This window comes from Equus przewalskii, chromosome 19, assembly GCF_037783145.1.
Source record: "Equus przewalskii isolate Varuska chromosome 19, EquPr2, whole genome shotgun sequence".
Classification (NCBI taxonomy): domain Eukaryota; kingdom Metazoa; phylum Chordata; class Mammalia; order Perissodactyla; family Equidae; genus Equus; species Equus przewalskii.
In genome coordinates, this window is record NC_091849.1 from 58,584,414 (window position 1) to 58,600,537 (window position 16,124).

General features: G+C 34.6%; 1 protein-coding gene and 1 long non-coding RNA gene across 2 annotated transcripts in view; one reads left to right on the forward strand and one right to left on the reverse strand.

Annotated features, from left to right (window-relative positions):
• LOC103546267 (protein eyes shut homolog) overlaps positions 1 to 5,511 on the reverse strand; it is a 319,923-nt gene extending 314,412 nt beyond the window's left edge. The window contains exon 1 of the mRNA XM_070584833.1: positions 5,105 to 5,511. The gene's annotated coding sequence lies outside the window, so the exon portion shown is untranslated. The remainder of the gene's footprint in view (positions 1 to 5,104) is intronic.
• Positions 5,512 to 5,693: 182 nt separating this feature from the next.
• On the forward strand, positions 5,694 to 13,605 carry LOC139077372 (uncharacterized). The gene is made up of 3 exons (XR_011529831.1): positions 5,694 to 5,833; positions 6,549 to 6,648; positions 13,475 to 13,605. It is a non-coding gene; the product is annotated as an uncharacterized lncRNA (long non-coding RNA).
• The last annotated feature ends 2,519 nt before the right edge of the window (positions 13,606 to 16,124 follow it).

The window sequence follows — 16,124 nt, forward strand, 5'->3', positions numbered from 1 at the left end:
TTTGACTGCTTGAGCCATTTGCCTCGGGTGCTCTGCTTGGCTATGCCGTTGACAGAGATGCCTCACTGCTATTAAGATCTCAGTTTAAATGTCAGCTTCCATGGAGGCCCTTCCTGACTATCCAATCTAAAGTTCCCACCAAGTCCCTCCCTGGATTTGAATTCTATGCATAGGGTTTATTTTTAATTATTTTCTTTCTTATTTGTATATTGATTTTTTTCTGCTCCTCTTCAGAAATAAAATTTTAACAAGATCAAGAACCTTCCTTGTCACATGTATTGCTGTTTTCTCAGAACCTAGAACAGTGCAAGAGACATAGATGCTCACAATTATTTGTTGAACAGGTAAATAAGTGACTCAAGGAACACATGCATTGCTGGAGAAATGTTTTTAACAGAAAGCTCTGTAATTTCATCACAATTTAGGAATATTTTATAATGCATTTACTTTCATTCCTATAATACTTAAATATATTTCTCTGGCTCCATGTAAATCCACAAAGGCAATATTGAACAACTAAGCATCAAGCTAAGGCCAAATTCAGATTTAACAAGTTAATCTCGACATGTCGCGGCCTATAGGCTAATGGCTGACATGTGTTTGAGAAATTATCATCTCCACAGGTTAGCAGATGAGAAGGGGCCGTTTTCTCCCCGACTGCGTCCTCACTGGCTCTCTGTTGGTTTCTTTGTGTTCTGGAGGGAGTATTTCTCTATCTCGTCTCTTTTACTTTTTCTCCAAAAGTAAAAGGATCGTTTTTCCTCATTATATTTTATTTATATTTACTGGAGCTATTTAATTTCACATTAAATTTCAACCAGTTTCAAAATAAGGTGTGATTTTAAAAATTTCATTAATTTGAGCTTATTGTCATTGTATTTATGCTGATTTGACATGATTGGCTTTATTATTTTCTGCAATAATCAAGGAAACAGATTAGCTTATCAAATATATAAGGCAATCTCTATATACATAATATGCATGTGTTTGTGTGTATGTATGTTAATTTTATGTATTAACTGGCTAGAACATGGTACCCAGTTTTGGGGCAAACAGAGTCTCAATGTTGCAGCAAAAATACTTTTTAGATGTGGTTACATTCAAACCAGTAGATGTTGGGTAAAGCAGTTTACTCTCCATCGTGCGAGTGGGCTTCATCTAATCAATTGAAAACCTGAAGAGAAAAGACTGAGATGCCCCGAGGAAGAAGGAATCCTGCCTCCACAGTGCCTATGACTCAGACATAAATTCCTTTATGTATCTCCAGCCTGCCAGACTGCCTTAGAGATTTAAATATATTTATATCAATATATATACATATATAGATATGTACATATGTATATATATAGATACATATAAAATACATTATTTAGCTTATTGGAGGAAATTGTTTTACAAATTTATCTACGTTAGTTGATGACCTCCAAATTTATATGCTAAAATCTAATGAAATATTTAATAAGCCATTTTGATAATTGTATATTAAAATTTAAACACATTAGATTAATATTAAATTTTCATTAAGAATATATTCCATTCAAGAATTTCAATAAACAAAATGCATCGGTTCCATGTGTATTTATTTTCTCCAAATAAAAATAGATTATCTATTCATATTTTAAAATATAAAGATGATCCATTTATTATGTATATTTATATTTAATTTACGATGCTACAGATGCCAAATTATTACTTTAAAAGTAGTAGAAGAAAGCTCTCTGAGTTCCGATAAAAGGGTTGATCTAAAACTGTGAGAAGCTGATATTATCATGAGTAAATGATGTTATTGATATTTGGGAAGTCTAATCAGGTTACCCCAAGGTTCGAGGGGAGAGAAATGAATAGCCTTGCGAGTATTAAGCATAAATTTATCATGTATTACATTGGCATGGAGCTACGAAGTCCCTTTAAAGATGTCTTCCAAGGCTGTCAGATCTGGCTGTAATCTCATAAGGGCAATATTAGCATGTCTGGAGAATGACTGAGTGAATGGGAAGTGGGGGTCCTTGAAAAGGAAGCTGAAAAGAAGCCACGGTCGCAATCAGATTCTAAGGAGGAATAACTCTGACATAAAAACTCCACTGGTACAATCCCGGTGTTAAATATACCGCGATTGTGCACGTGGAAGCGTTGGGCATTCTTTGTGTAATAAAGCATGCAAATCACATAATAACTCGTAATCCCTCACATGTGTTGAGTTCTTAATTCCCAGATACTGTGCTAAGCATATTACATACAATATTTTATTTAATCCTCGTCTCAGCCAGATGAAATACGTACTTTTATCTCAAATTCATGAATGAGCAAAATTAATTTGCTCAAGATTGCAAAGCTAATGAATGACAAAGTAAGAGTTTTCATCCAGTCGTGTCTGACTTCAGAGCCCGTACTCAACTACCATGCTGTTTCCCTTATTCAGACTCTAAATGCAACAAGCACAGTTATGATTCAGGTTTACGTTTTCTTTTTCAAAGGAAGAACATGTGCTTGATGTAGAACGTCTCTTTCCAGATTCTGATGCCGTTCTAGCTCTTGTCGTAAAATAATAAATTGGCATAGATTTATAATCTAACTTTCAATTATATTTGATTTCTGAGTAGCTTTCTGAAACACATAGTAAAACAAAAAGATACACAATTTCTATTTCTTTAGGAACGTTAACACCATAAATTTAGTAACTACTGTTTTGATCACCTACACTAGAAAATACACAATGACCTGGGACATAGGATGCATCATAGTATGCTCTCAAGTCAGTTTCCTGAGGACATCAGGAGGCTGTGAAACCGTCCAAGACAATGACACACTCTACTCTTTAAGCAAAAAATGTGTGGCCTGAGGCGTAATTTAATAATTTGTGTTTCTTCCAGTTTATTCAAAGATGAAGATCATTTCTTCAGTATTTTCAAGAAAGACTCATGAATGTTACCTTTTTTTATCATTTAAAATAGAATTTCCCCTGGGAACACACAGTTTTTAGGAAGTGTATACTTTAATATTTTTCACTTTTTGGATTTCATTATACAGAAATAGAAGTGAAATACAGCATTTACTTGTACCATTTGGAATAGAAATTGGCAAAAAGATGTAAATTTGACTAGACTGTCTCTTCCAAGGATGTGTAGACACTGCTGAAGTTTCTGTAAGCCTCAACAAGCATACATGATTTTTATTAAGGTTATTAAGTGACTAGCCTCCTGAAAACCTGAGGCATGCCCAGGGAGCAATGAACACACTGGGGGCTGCCTTTCAGGGCAAGCACTTGGCAGAAGTCAAAGAACCTGGGTCGTCATATAAGATGGACATCTATGCCTGGAATTGCAAAGGGTAGCTTAAAGTGCTCAAGGCTTGTTAGCGACGCTCCGCCGGAAATGTTGTACTACCTTTGTGCGTTTCTTTCTTCTTTTTCTTTTTTCCCTAAGTAACTTACTATTGTTTTTAGGTAACTCTAGAAGCAGAGAGTGGACCCACTTACTCAATGTGGTTTTTTTTTTTTAACATACTAACTCAACTAACAATATTTGTTGAGTGTCTCCGAATGACAGGCGTGGTGTTAAGTTTTGAGGATTCAGTAGCAGAGAGGGGAGCTGTGGTTCTTCCCTGTCCGCACAAGACTTATTCTCTAGTTAGCCATAATGCAGAAAATCTTAAAAATTTGCTCTTTCATTGTTTTCGTTTGTTTGTTTTTTTGGCTGCTGCAACATCAATGTTTTTTCACATTTAAATGTTTGAGTTCTTGAACAATGAGCAAAATTTATTATTAATAGTTATAACATTATTTTAGTCAAGATTAAATCAAAATCATGACTTTCATTTCTAAATAAAGTGGTGTAAACATCTTTTTAGTTTATAAGAGCCATTTTTAAGCCAATTAAAATTGTAATTGTAACTTATCCCAGAAAGGTAAAGGCTAAAATAATTTCTTAAAAATATGAAATATTAATAATTGCAATTTTTGTTGAGAATATAAACCCACTTTATCTACACATAATATTGTTTCCTGAATCCTGTTAATGATATAAGCTGATGTCACTATTACTTGAATATTAAGTTTTAGTAAAAACATCCAGTAGAGATGGTAATAGCAATAAAGCATAGCAATGCATTACAAAATTTATATGCACATATCAATACTAATTATCATATGTATTTTATGAAATTCTGTATTTAGCAAAAAGCAGAATGATAGAAAGACATATACTCATACTAGTCCCCATGCCAATATTTCATAACACTAATTAATTTTTAAAATAGTTAACTTTTAGTTTAAGAACTAATCTTCATTCTAATATGATCTACTAAGTAATTATAAGTGGTTCAAAACACGATTTCTGAAATATTTCAAAAATAACTCACCAAAGATTTTTAAGTTAATGAAAATTGTAAGAGGTACCACTGATGAATCCTGTCTAGCCATAAACTACCTTAATAATAAAATAAGATTGGTAGGGTGTTAATAAAGTAAAGGTGTTTGACATTTGAAACAGCTTTACATTTTCTTTTAAAATAAATCATCATATCTGATAAGTTATAGAAAAAGTTAAATTAACAACAACATCAAAAGAAAATGCCTTTAGGGTGTCACTGAGGAGGAAAAAACTAGTGAGCATTAAGATGAGACTAAAAGGCCCTTCCAAAAAATGGGTTCAAGTATTTCCAGACTAATGGTTAACATCTTTTGTAAACAAAGTGTGACAATTATACAGTTTCTTTCACAATTGACATTTCACCGCACTATGTATGCTGGTGGACAATGGGGGAAAACTTTAAAAATTTCAAGCGATCATAGGTACTTCATAATTAAATAATGGGCCTCTGGTGAGTCTGCAGATCCTGTTCCTCAAAGGAGATGAAAATTACATTCTTTGTTTGCAGATCCAAAGCATACAGAGCAATTATTTTTTCTTGATACAAACAGAATAAATATCCTTAAGCACATGAAAAGAAGATTTTGCAAGAAGGTTTTGCAGAGAACAGGTAAAAATACTTGGTTAAAGAAATACTTTTGATGACTAAGACAGATCTGGGTGCTTGTATTCAGCGAGGCAGTTTTGTTATCTCGTAACGGAAAAGTAATTCTGAGGTGGAATCAAGTACAACTTACCCTTGATTTTCAACCAGTAGCCAAGGAAGCTCGCAGCCCTGGGAGGCTCCTGAGTACTGTTAACGCCTGCACAGGCCTAGCGTGCATTGCTTTGCTTCTCAGAACCCTAATCAAATAAGGCTTCTTTGATTTGTGGCTTCTGAACCTAAGCACTGAAAGCCCTAACCTGTTGCTGTACGAAGGTGAACTCATCAAAGCCGTGTGCAGGCTGACGTAAGGCTCAGCCTTTATTTAGCTAATCTGGAGACGAAGACAGCCGGCCGCCAGCTGGAGCTTTGTATAAATCCATGAGCAAAATACTTCTCTCTAATCTAATTGTTTCCAATTTCATTTGTAACTCGCCATTTTCATTGCTAACTTCATATGCCTCAGACTGAATGTTTTCTTGTGTTTTCAGAGATTATTACAAATTGAATTTTTTTTTTAATTCAGATAAAGACAGTGGGAGAAAGAAAAAGGCCTTGTGTTGCCAGGGAAACCCGACGCTGAAGGTTTAGTGACAGCCTCAGATGTGTACAGCAGAGGCTGTCAGGATAAGAGAACAGATAGAGAGCCTGCTGATGCAGAGAATGAATTCAGAATGGAACTTATCGATTTCTGCGATGATCTTTATAAAAGAAGTAATGCAGACTCTGCCTTTTCTAAAGAAGAATTACGGAACTATAATAAAGAAGGCCTCAAGGATTTTAAACCACTGAAAGGCAGAACGAATGAAATCTCACCTCATCTGTGAGTTGATAGAGAGAACAGGAATTACTGCACACTTCAGGGTTTTGTCAAATTAAGGTTCTATTAGTATATCCTGAACCTGCAATTCTGTTTGAATACTTGTCTTACTTTTATCTTTATATTTTAAAATTACTGAATTAAGCATAAATCATTTGTATTACACTTGCTCCTGCAGTAAGTATGTGAAAAACATGTTTCATTAATCTTCTAATGAAAGAGAGTAATATTATCTTAAAATAGTAAGACTACATGATAGACAAAAATTCATTTCTATTTGGAGCAATAGATGAAATTATAGATATATGTGTATGTATGTTTTTATATAATTTGTACTCATTGTTATATATAGTTTGTATATTTTTATACTTTTAGTGAATTAAGATGCTATTAAAATTTTGTCATCCAAAGAGAGGAAATGCTGGATGTTGACTCAAGGAAAATTAATTACTCATGAGTACATGGAGGCCTCCCTAGACACTGAGCCGTTACAAATACAACAAATATTATGATGCATATATCCATTAATACTAGGAAGAATTTCACCTATTGTATCTTGCTTTTCATAAGAGTAGTAGAAAATTAGTTCAAATTTCTTTGATAAAGACGTTTGCCTTTAACTCTTCTATTTTCCTTCTCCCCTTTCCTCCTCCCTCCCTCCCTCTCTCGCTTCCTTCCTTCCTTGCCTCCTTCCTTCCTTCCTTTCTTTCTTTTAAAGGATTGCGAAAGTTTTCTTTAATAAGGTGACATTTGATCAAAAATAAAAGAAAATATGGGAGGAATTCAGCTACGAAGACTTCTGTGGAAGAGATGCCTAGGTAGGAGAACAGCAAGTACAAATAGCCTAGAGTAGGCCGGAGAAGAACGGGTAGAAACAAGAGTCAGGTGAGGGGCAGGAGGAGAGGCTAACGAGGTACGTGATGAGTTAGACCACACGTACCTCTATTGGTCATTTTGTGGATGTTAGTTTTACTGCAAATATCATGGAAAGCTCCTGGAAATTTTAAAGAAATGACATGATTTGACTTATGTGTTAAGAAATCACTCTAACTGTTATATGGTGACTGGTGGTAGGGTAGGGGTGGAAGTGGGAAGAAGAGAAGCCAGATCGGAGGCTCTTGTGTGAGTTTAGGCACAGGCTAAAAGTGGCTTGGATCAAGAGGGTAGAAGAGAAGGAGATAAAAAAAATCTCAGACCCTGAATATAGCTTTAACTAGAATTGACAGATGAGTTTATGGTTTTATTGTGGGGCATGAGAGAAAAACGTGTCCCAACTCATATCGCTTCTCTGCTGTCACCCTGGTTAGAAGCACCACCATTGATGATGAGGGTTAATGCATAGCCCCCCAGGAGACCTCCTGGTTTCTCCTCTTGCCCACCACTCCTATCCCACGTTTATTCTTAGCAGAGCAGCCAGAGTGATCTTTCTAAAACTTAAAGCATATAATGTCAAACATTTAATCAAACCGCACATTGCTTCCCATTTCACTCTGAGTAAAAGGCTGTGGCTGTTACAACGGCCCTAAAAAGCCTTTCAGAAGCTGTCTTCCAGTTGCTTCTTCAGTTTTCTTTTCTTGATAACCCTATTTCAGACACATTGATTTCCTTCCTATTTCTCAAAGATGCCAAGCATATCTTCCCCTTAGATCCCTTCTCTCTTTGTCCCTTTTCTTAGAACACTCTTCTCCCAGCTATCTTAGTGGCCTCAGGTGACCTGTTCCTCCACCAACTGTTTGAGTAACTCTCCTACTCAGTGAGGCCTGTCTTAACTTTCCCACTTAATTTTCCAACTCACTTTCCCCAGATACTCCATGTAAGACAGATTAGGAGTAGGGAAAGTCACAGTATTAAATTTTGTTAATATAAATCTGGGAAAATTAGACAATCCTACCACTGTCATGACATTTGAAAGGCAGACCCAAAACCTAATTCTTCACCCCAATATTATCCTCTTTCCAGATCATTCAGAATAGCCACTCACATCTGGAAAATCTCTCACTCATAGAAAACTTTCTTATCCCAAGCCTGCCCCAGGAAAATCATCATCAGACCACGACTTCTCTTGCTGGCATTTGTGTTTTAGGGAGGAAACACAGAAGGTAGTGAAGAACCTGGGCTCCGGAGTCAGGCCTGGTTCTTCTAGTTACCAGCTTTGTGACCTTAGACAAATTACAGATTTTCACTTCCATAAAACTGATATAGTAATATCTAGATTTGAGGTCTGTCAAGAGGATTAAATGACTTAATATATGCGACATACACAGACACAAGCAAAGAAAAGAAAGGCAGTCAGCACAAGCATTAATATACACTAACTGGGATTGTTCAGAATTCACATGTAGGACTTGCACCAAACCAAGTCAGATGCTTTTATGGTTCCTTGGTAGAGTGAAATAGAGATATGTCTCTCTGTTTTTTTCTCTTTTCATCTACTCTTTGCTCCTGTATTTCTGCAGTTATTTCCTCAACAGAGGCAAAGACATGGGCCTGGACACACACACACACACACATACACTTACAATACAAACAATTACCCAACAGACACACAGGGAAAACTCAGGAATATGACTCCACCCACAAAAAAATCAGCCTTTTACAACATAAAGGATCCACTTCTTTCTTAGTTGTCTCAAACTTCACCATTCTAGGATGGAACTGTTGCCTAAACATTCAAGCAGTTTTCTCCAAAATAAAGGATACCTTTGGTCTCAGAAAAGAATTTAAGTTCTCAAAAGAAATAAAAATAAATATAACGAACATTGTTAAGAACAAAAATTATAGACTTCCCTCTCATTCAAAGCAGTCAAAGCATTTAAATATATATAGTTCAGTTCTCAACTAGAGAAAAGCACTGCAGAAAGTTATCATGTTTGATTGCTCTTGAGCTTTCTTCTCTGCAACTTCCTACTAGCGATTTTAATATCTTCTGTCCCTGGAGGTCCCCCTTTGACATTGTTAATCCGTTGAGTTTGTTATCTTTGTCTCCTCTTTCTTAGAACTTGAAAGACTAGTGACCCATTTTCTCACTATCTGCTCACTTTTAATCTCTTTCAATCCTCCTTCTGTTTCTACAACCCTCCTGAAATAGCTTTCTTGATGATGACCAGTAACCTCCTTTTGACTACTTCAAAAGGCCTCATAATTCTCTCTCCCTTTAACATCTAGGATTAAATTTCACTTCCACATTTTACTAGTTGTATGACTTTGGTCAATCCATTAAAATTTTGTGAATCTCACATTTTACTTCTCAGATGTGTTGTAAAGAGAAAATTCTATAACATATGTGAAAACGCCCAGTACAATAAAACACCAATAAATATGATTTTCCTTTCTGAACTTTCCCATCCTGCCCTCCTTTCTCTTACTTAAATCTTTTGAGTCTGGCCCCTTCCTTGAGACCCTCTGTTCCCTTGGCTTCTATGACACTTCCTACTCCCTTGTCCTTTCTGAGATCCACCCCTGTTCTCCTGACTCTAAACTGAAGTGGATTCATATTTAATGGCACTGGGTGACTTAGCCCTCAGTTCTTCCCAGTCTCTCTCCCACTGACCTATTAAATGCTAATGAAAATCTTGGCTTGTAATTTCAAATTCTACATGGCTCAAATGAACTTCTTAATCCTTGTTAAAAAATCAATTCTTCATTTTGTTATTTCCACACAAGCCTTCATCAAATCTGTTTCAGCCCCTTTCTTGACATGATTCCAGGCATAACCATGACCGATAGGTCATTATTTGATCAATGAGAAATATTGCAGAGTTTTTTTGAACTGATTATTTTTCCAATACCTTAATATCAAGTCAATTTCACATTAAAAGAATAGCTCTGATCAGGTCACTTCTCACTTCAAAAACTTCCATTGGCTTATGCAGCCTACTACTAGTTGTGACATTACTTAATCACCTGCTTAATACCTTTTGTTCTATTAAACAATGTATAGGTGCTACCATATTTACAGATCAAGAGAACCTAATGAAGTGGATATTTTCCCCCCATTCTCAAATGAATGTCAGGAAGATTAAGCACACCATGTAAGATCACAAGACTTTTGATTCATTCTCCGGAACTGCAGACTTCAAAATCTGTGCTCTTCCTACCCTTCTGTATATCACTTCCAAGACAAGATAGGGATCCACTTCCAGAGTCCACAGAGCGGAGCTACCCTGTCAGCTGCCCTTGAGTCTTGTTTCAGTTTTATTGTCCACTTGTCGTCAAATACTATAATACTCTTGCGTTAAATTGACCTATATATCTTACATTCTTGGAAAGGAAAATCTTATAGGGACATAAAACAGGGAGGTTGATTAGAAATGGGCACAGGAGAACTCTGTAGTCTTGGAAAAGCTCAATATCTAGATCATGGTGTTGGTTATGTGACTTTATGGATTTGTCAAAACTCATATAAGAGTATAAAAGAACAGGATGAATTTTATTGTATGTAAATTATACCTTAATAAATTTTAAAATTTATTTTAAAAAACTGCCTAAAACACCATCTTATAAGTCAGGGGTTCTCCAGAGAAACAGAACCAATAAGATGTGGATATATATATATGATTTATGATAGGAAATTGGTTCATTGGATTATGGAAGCTGACTATTTCCAAGATCTGCAGGATGAGTTTGCAAGCTGGAAACCAGGAAAGGTGAGGACATACTTGCATTGCCTGTTGAAAGGCCTGAGAATTGGGTGAGCTAACCTTAGCTCCAGTCTGAAGACTGGCAGAGCGAGACCCAAGAAGAGTCAATGTTTCAGTTTAAGTCTAAAGGCAGGAAAAAGCTGACATCCCCAGTTCAAAGGCTGTCAGGCAGAGGAATTCTCTCTTACTCAGGAGAGGGTCAGCTTTTTTGTTTATTTGGGTCATCAACTGATTGGATCAGTCCTAGCCACTTAAGGAAGGCAGTCTGCTTTGCTCAGTCTACCAATTTAAACGTCAATCTCATCCCCAAACACCACAATAATGTTTGACTAAGTATCTGGGCACTCTGTGGCCCAATCCACTTGACACATAAAATTAACCATCCCAACCATTCACATTCATAGCCCTTAATGTTAAACATCCTCACCCTTAATCTTTGTGCCCCTGCACCTGTCAGATTTGGCTCCTTATCATACTCCTGTTAACTGCACTTGTTTCAGGCCAGCTGCTGCTTCTATTTCTCCCAAAGATGCCCTGCTCATTGTTTCCACTGTCTCATTCATAATTTCCCATTGCTTGGAAAGCCACCTGCCTTTTTACTGAATCAAATCCTACATTTTCAAGATCCAGTTTCAGAATTACTGACTTCAACATGTGAAAATAAATAAATTACTTAACTGTATATTAATAATCATGACATTTAGGAGAAAAATTTCAATAAAAATCGTGTGATTATTTGAACCATTCGCATTATTATCAGAAAGAATTTGAGAACTTTATGTATTTTAAAATTTAAAAAAATCAAATTATCAGGAGAAAGAGAGAGAAGGACAAATAAAATGAATGATTTTAATACATGTTTTTTGTCATGCTTGATGTTAGCATTTTTCACAGAAGATACCACTTTGTCCTCACAACAACAATCTGACAAAGTAAATATTGGTAATAAGATTACAAACAAATAATCAGGCATATAAACTTTAAATAATTTTCCATCATTCGAAATATAAGTACTGACTGGATCATCATAACCCAGCTTTATAATGGGGGTTAAGTCTTATTCTCCTGTTGGCCGTAGCAAGGTTACTTAGGAAAGGTTTAAAGTTACATCTAAGATTCATTTAGATACTGTTTCCCAAATTGTAACATATATTTACTAATAATTACTGTTATTATGACCTGTATTTATCAGATTCATTTATACACTATTCAAATTGTTTTTAGGGGTTACTAGTAACACCAATAACACACACGCTTGAGTATTGTGGCTTAGAGGTAAGTATAATTCTGCTAGAGATTAATTATCCATGAAACAAGGGTAATCTTTTGAGAACACAGTTTTTAAAAACTACTTTTATATGAGAAATTGGGGGCTGTAACAGTAATTATGTATTTTTTGCATTTTCAGTAGAAACATTATGAAACCTTGATAACCTGAGTGTCCCTCCATGGAAAGTGAATGCCAGGGCAATATACAGGAGAAACCTGTCACTAGAGCTTCCATGTGGCCAAGTAAAGCACCAGTTCCATTTTCTGAGTGAGAGCTAGAGAATACTAATAAGAAAATACCATTCATGCTTTAAGGCAGACTTTGGGGACCAGTTCATTGGAAAGAAATTGTAAAATAATATGTATAAACAAAAATATGTTTATATGTATAAATAAGAATAGAGCAATTATTTAAATTGAAATTGAGCCAGAGTTGAAGAATGAGCAAATGCATTCTAAAAAGAACTAGTTGATCAAGATGTAGTAATTACAAATTGCTGCCCTAGTTTATGTTACTGTTGTATTCCATTGCAGAGTTCCACACCCAAATCCCAACATAATTTTTATAAAGAGGATGATAGTTGATTGTATTCATGCTCTATGAAATATTAAGGATATACTTTTATTATGTTTAGGCAAAATATATAGTGGTATCTACATTTTTGAAAACAGATGTTCTATGCTTAAGGTGACTCTGACATTAAAATGAGTATTATTCATTTAAATATTGTTGCATTAATTTATTCCTTTGTGCATAACAAACAACAAGTATTATGCACTTGGAATACCAAGAACTTATTTTTAACAATCTCTGTATCATTTTTAATAATCTCTATTATTTTAACAATCTCTATACGTATGAATAATAAAAATCATAAATAAATATTTTTGCAGATTTACAATTCATCTGTTCTTATGATATGCAAATTTGGGCTAAGCTTTTGAAGAACTTTTTATTTCAAAATCAAATGCCAAAATCAAGGTTATTTGCATTTTTTTATTTAAAGCGTGAATCAATTGCTTACTTATGGGAATAGTAAAAAAAGTTTTGGAAAATTTCCTCACAGCATGTAGTACAGATATTGACAAAAGAGTGAGTATTAAGCAGACAAATGAATGAACATTTCAACTGAAATCATTTGATAAAGTTTCTTTTTTTAAAAAAAATAAACAATGGATATTTGAGAGGTCGCTGTGAAATTTCATCAGAATAAATATATGAAATAAGTTCCAAATTTAATTCTTTTGATACTTTTTAATTAAGATAACTTTAGAAAATATTTGTTTTTCTTTTAGAAAATTGTTTCTCACTGTAAAGATATTTGTTTTTCTATAGCTTTCTACCTGTGCATAGGAGGAGCTATAACTAGTCAACATAAATAATGATTAACCTTCAATAAGCATAAAATTCTATTATTCTTGGAACTAGATATTGAGCAGTCACTCCTAGTCTAAGTCCTGGTGTAATTGATTATATATATAGCTGGAATCAAGATGTGAGCTGCCTTTGGGTACAAAATTTCTTCAACTTATTGTTTTAAGCATCTTCTTTAATAGCCTGTTACAACTGCTTGAGCCTTCATGTACTGGAAATATGAGCATATTCCATAATTTTTCTGAGATTGTTGGGAGTGGGGGTGGCTGTGGTTCCTTATGATTTTTCCTTGTGACTTTCAGCTCCAGTTTTTTATCTCCACTAAATTCTCCATCTCTGTTCTTTATTCCTGTTGGTTAGGTTTTCAGACAACATTGATCACCAGTGGACGCTACTCTAATTCCTAACTTTTCCAAATACCATCAAAACAAAGTTGTGAACCAACACTTACTGAAGATTTGAGGAAAATGATGAAAACTAGTAGTACTGTACTGTATAAGCAGCAACTAAAAGCTGAATATTAGCCATTATTCGACTACATTTTGTTGACTATTTGTCATCTTAGAATATTTCCTATGGACTCCTTCCTCTATGGACCAGATTTAATGTAACTGTTTATGTTGCCTGCTCTGTCCCTCCACCTCCTTTTTCCAGTTGCCCAGAGATGTCAAACTTTTCTTGTATAACTATGGAAAATGGCTATCTTATATTGTTTTACTTACTCTCATCTAGCTTAAGCCCTTTAGTATCTTCTAAATTCACTGACAAACAGACCTTGTCTTGTTAATTAAAAAAATCACTTACTCCATAGCCTAATTATGCAACTTTCCTAGATAATACGTGTCATATTTTTCGTAAAATTATATTTCCCCATATATTTATATGATGAAATCTTTATGAGCTTTATGAAATGAACTTTACTATGAGTGAAGAATCCTTTCTAGACACACATTTTGAAGAGTTAGCATTCAAGGCAATGATATTAAACATTTGACCTTATTTAACACAGATTCTCTAAAGCTCACAGAATTACTTGACTGAATAGATCATATGTTTCCTCATTCAGGTAACAGAGAAGAAGAGAAAAGTAAAGCTAATAAAGTGAGCTTTATTGATATAATAATTTAAAGTACACTATATGACACTCTCTAGGGTACACTAGGATAACGTATACAAAATAAATTGAATGCTTTGTAATCAAATATGAAACAGTGAGTTTCTACAAAAAATATTAAAAAAAGTAACTTGAACATTGTATTCTTCATAAAGGACCAAAAATATCTTATGTTTTTAAAATAATTGAATAGCATTAAGGTTTACTGGGTCGCATATACTGTACGGTAAAAATTGAGTCACAGACATCACGATATTCACAAGAATCATCAACAATTAAGGGTTCATAGATGGCTCCACAGATGAATTCTACCAAACACTTAAAGAAAAATTAAGGCCAACACTTCTCAAACTCTTCCAAAAAATTAAAGAGGAGAGGACACTTCCAAACTTGTTTTATAAGGCCAGCATTACCCTAATACCAAAGCAAGACAAAGACACTATAAGAAAACTCCAGGCTAATATCCCTGATGAACATAGATCAAATGTTCTCAACAAATATTAGCAAACTGAATTCAACAGCACATTAAAAGGATTACACACCATGATCAAGTGGGATTTTTCCCTGTGATGCAAAGATGGTTCAACATATGCAGTTAAATAAAATGATAGACTACATTAACAAAATGAAGGATAAAAACCATATGATCATCTCAATAAATAGAGAAATAACATTTGATGAAATTCAACATTTTATGATAAAATCTCTCAGTAAATTAGGTATAGGAGGAATGTACTTCAATATAATAAAGGTTATATATGACAAGCCCACAGCTAACATTGTACTCAACAGTGAAAAACTGAAATCTTCCCCCCTAAGATCAGGGGGAGACAAGGATGCCCATTCTCATTGCTCCTATTCAACATGATACTGGAAGTCATAGCAAGAGGAATTAGCCAAGAAAAGTAAATGAAAGGAATCCAAACCACAAAGGAAGAAGTTAAATTGTCTCTGTTTGCAGATGATACGATCTCATATATAGAAAATCCTAAAGACTACACCAAAAAACTGTTAGTACTAATAAAAAAAGCTCAGTAAAAGTTGCAGAATATAAAATCAATGTGTAAAAGTCAGTTGTGTTTCTATATACTAAAAGTGCAAAAAAATTAAGAAAACAATCTCATTTACAATAACATCAAGAAGAGTAAAATGCTTAGGAATAATCTAACCAAAGACATGAAAGATCTGTACACTATTTACTATAAGACATGGATGAAAGAAATTGAAAAAGATGCCAAAAAAATGGAAAAGTATCCTGTGTTCATGGATTCGAAGAATTAATATTGTTAAAATATCCATAGTACCCAAAGTAAGGTACAGATTCAATGCAATCCTTATCAAAATTCCAATGGCATTTTTCACAGAAATAGAAAAAACAAATCCCCAAGTTTGTATGGATCCACAAAAGACCTCAAATAGCCTAAGCTGTCTTGGAAAGGAAGAAAAAAGCCAGAGGCATCACATTTCCTGGTTCAAACTACATTACCAAGCAATAGTAATCAAAACAGTATGGTACTGGCAGAAAAAGAGATACATAGGTGAATGGGACAGAAAAGAGAACCCAGAAATAAACCCACATGTGCATAGTCAACTAATCTTTGACAAAGGTGCTAAGAATGCAGAATAGGAAAAAGATAGTCTCTTCAATAAATGGTGCTGGGGAAACTGAATATTCAGGTGCAAAACAGTGAAGTTGAACCATTATCTTACAGCATACACAAAAATAAACTCAAAATTGATTAAATGTAAAACCTGAAACCATAAAACTCCTGGAAAAAAAATATAGGGAAAAAGCCCCTTTTCATTGGTCTTGGCAATAATTTTTCAGATATGACACGGAAAGCACACGTAACAAAAACAAAAAAGGGGGACTACATCAAACTAAAAAGTTCGGCA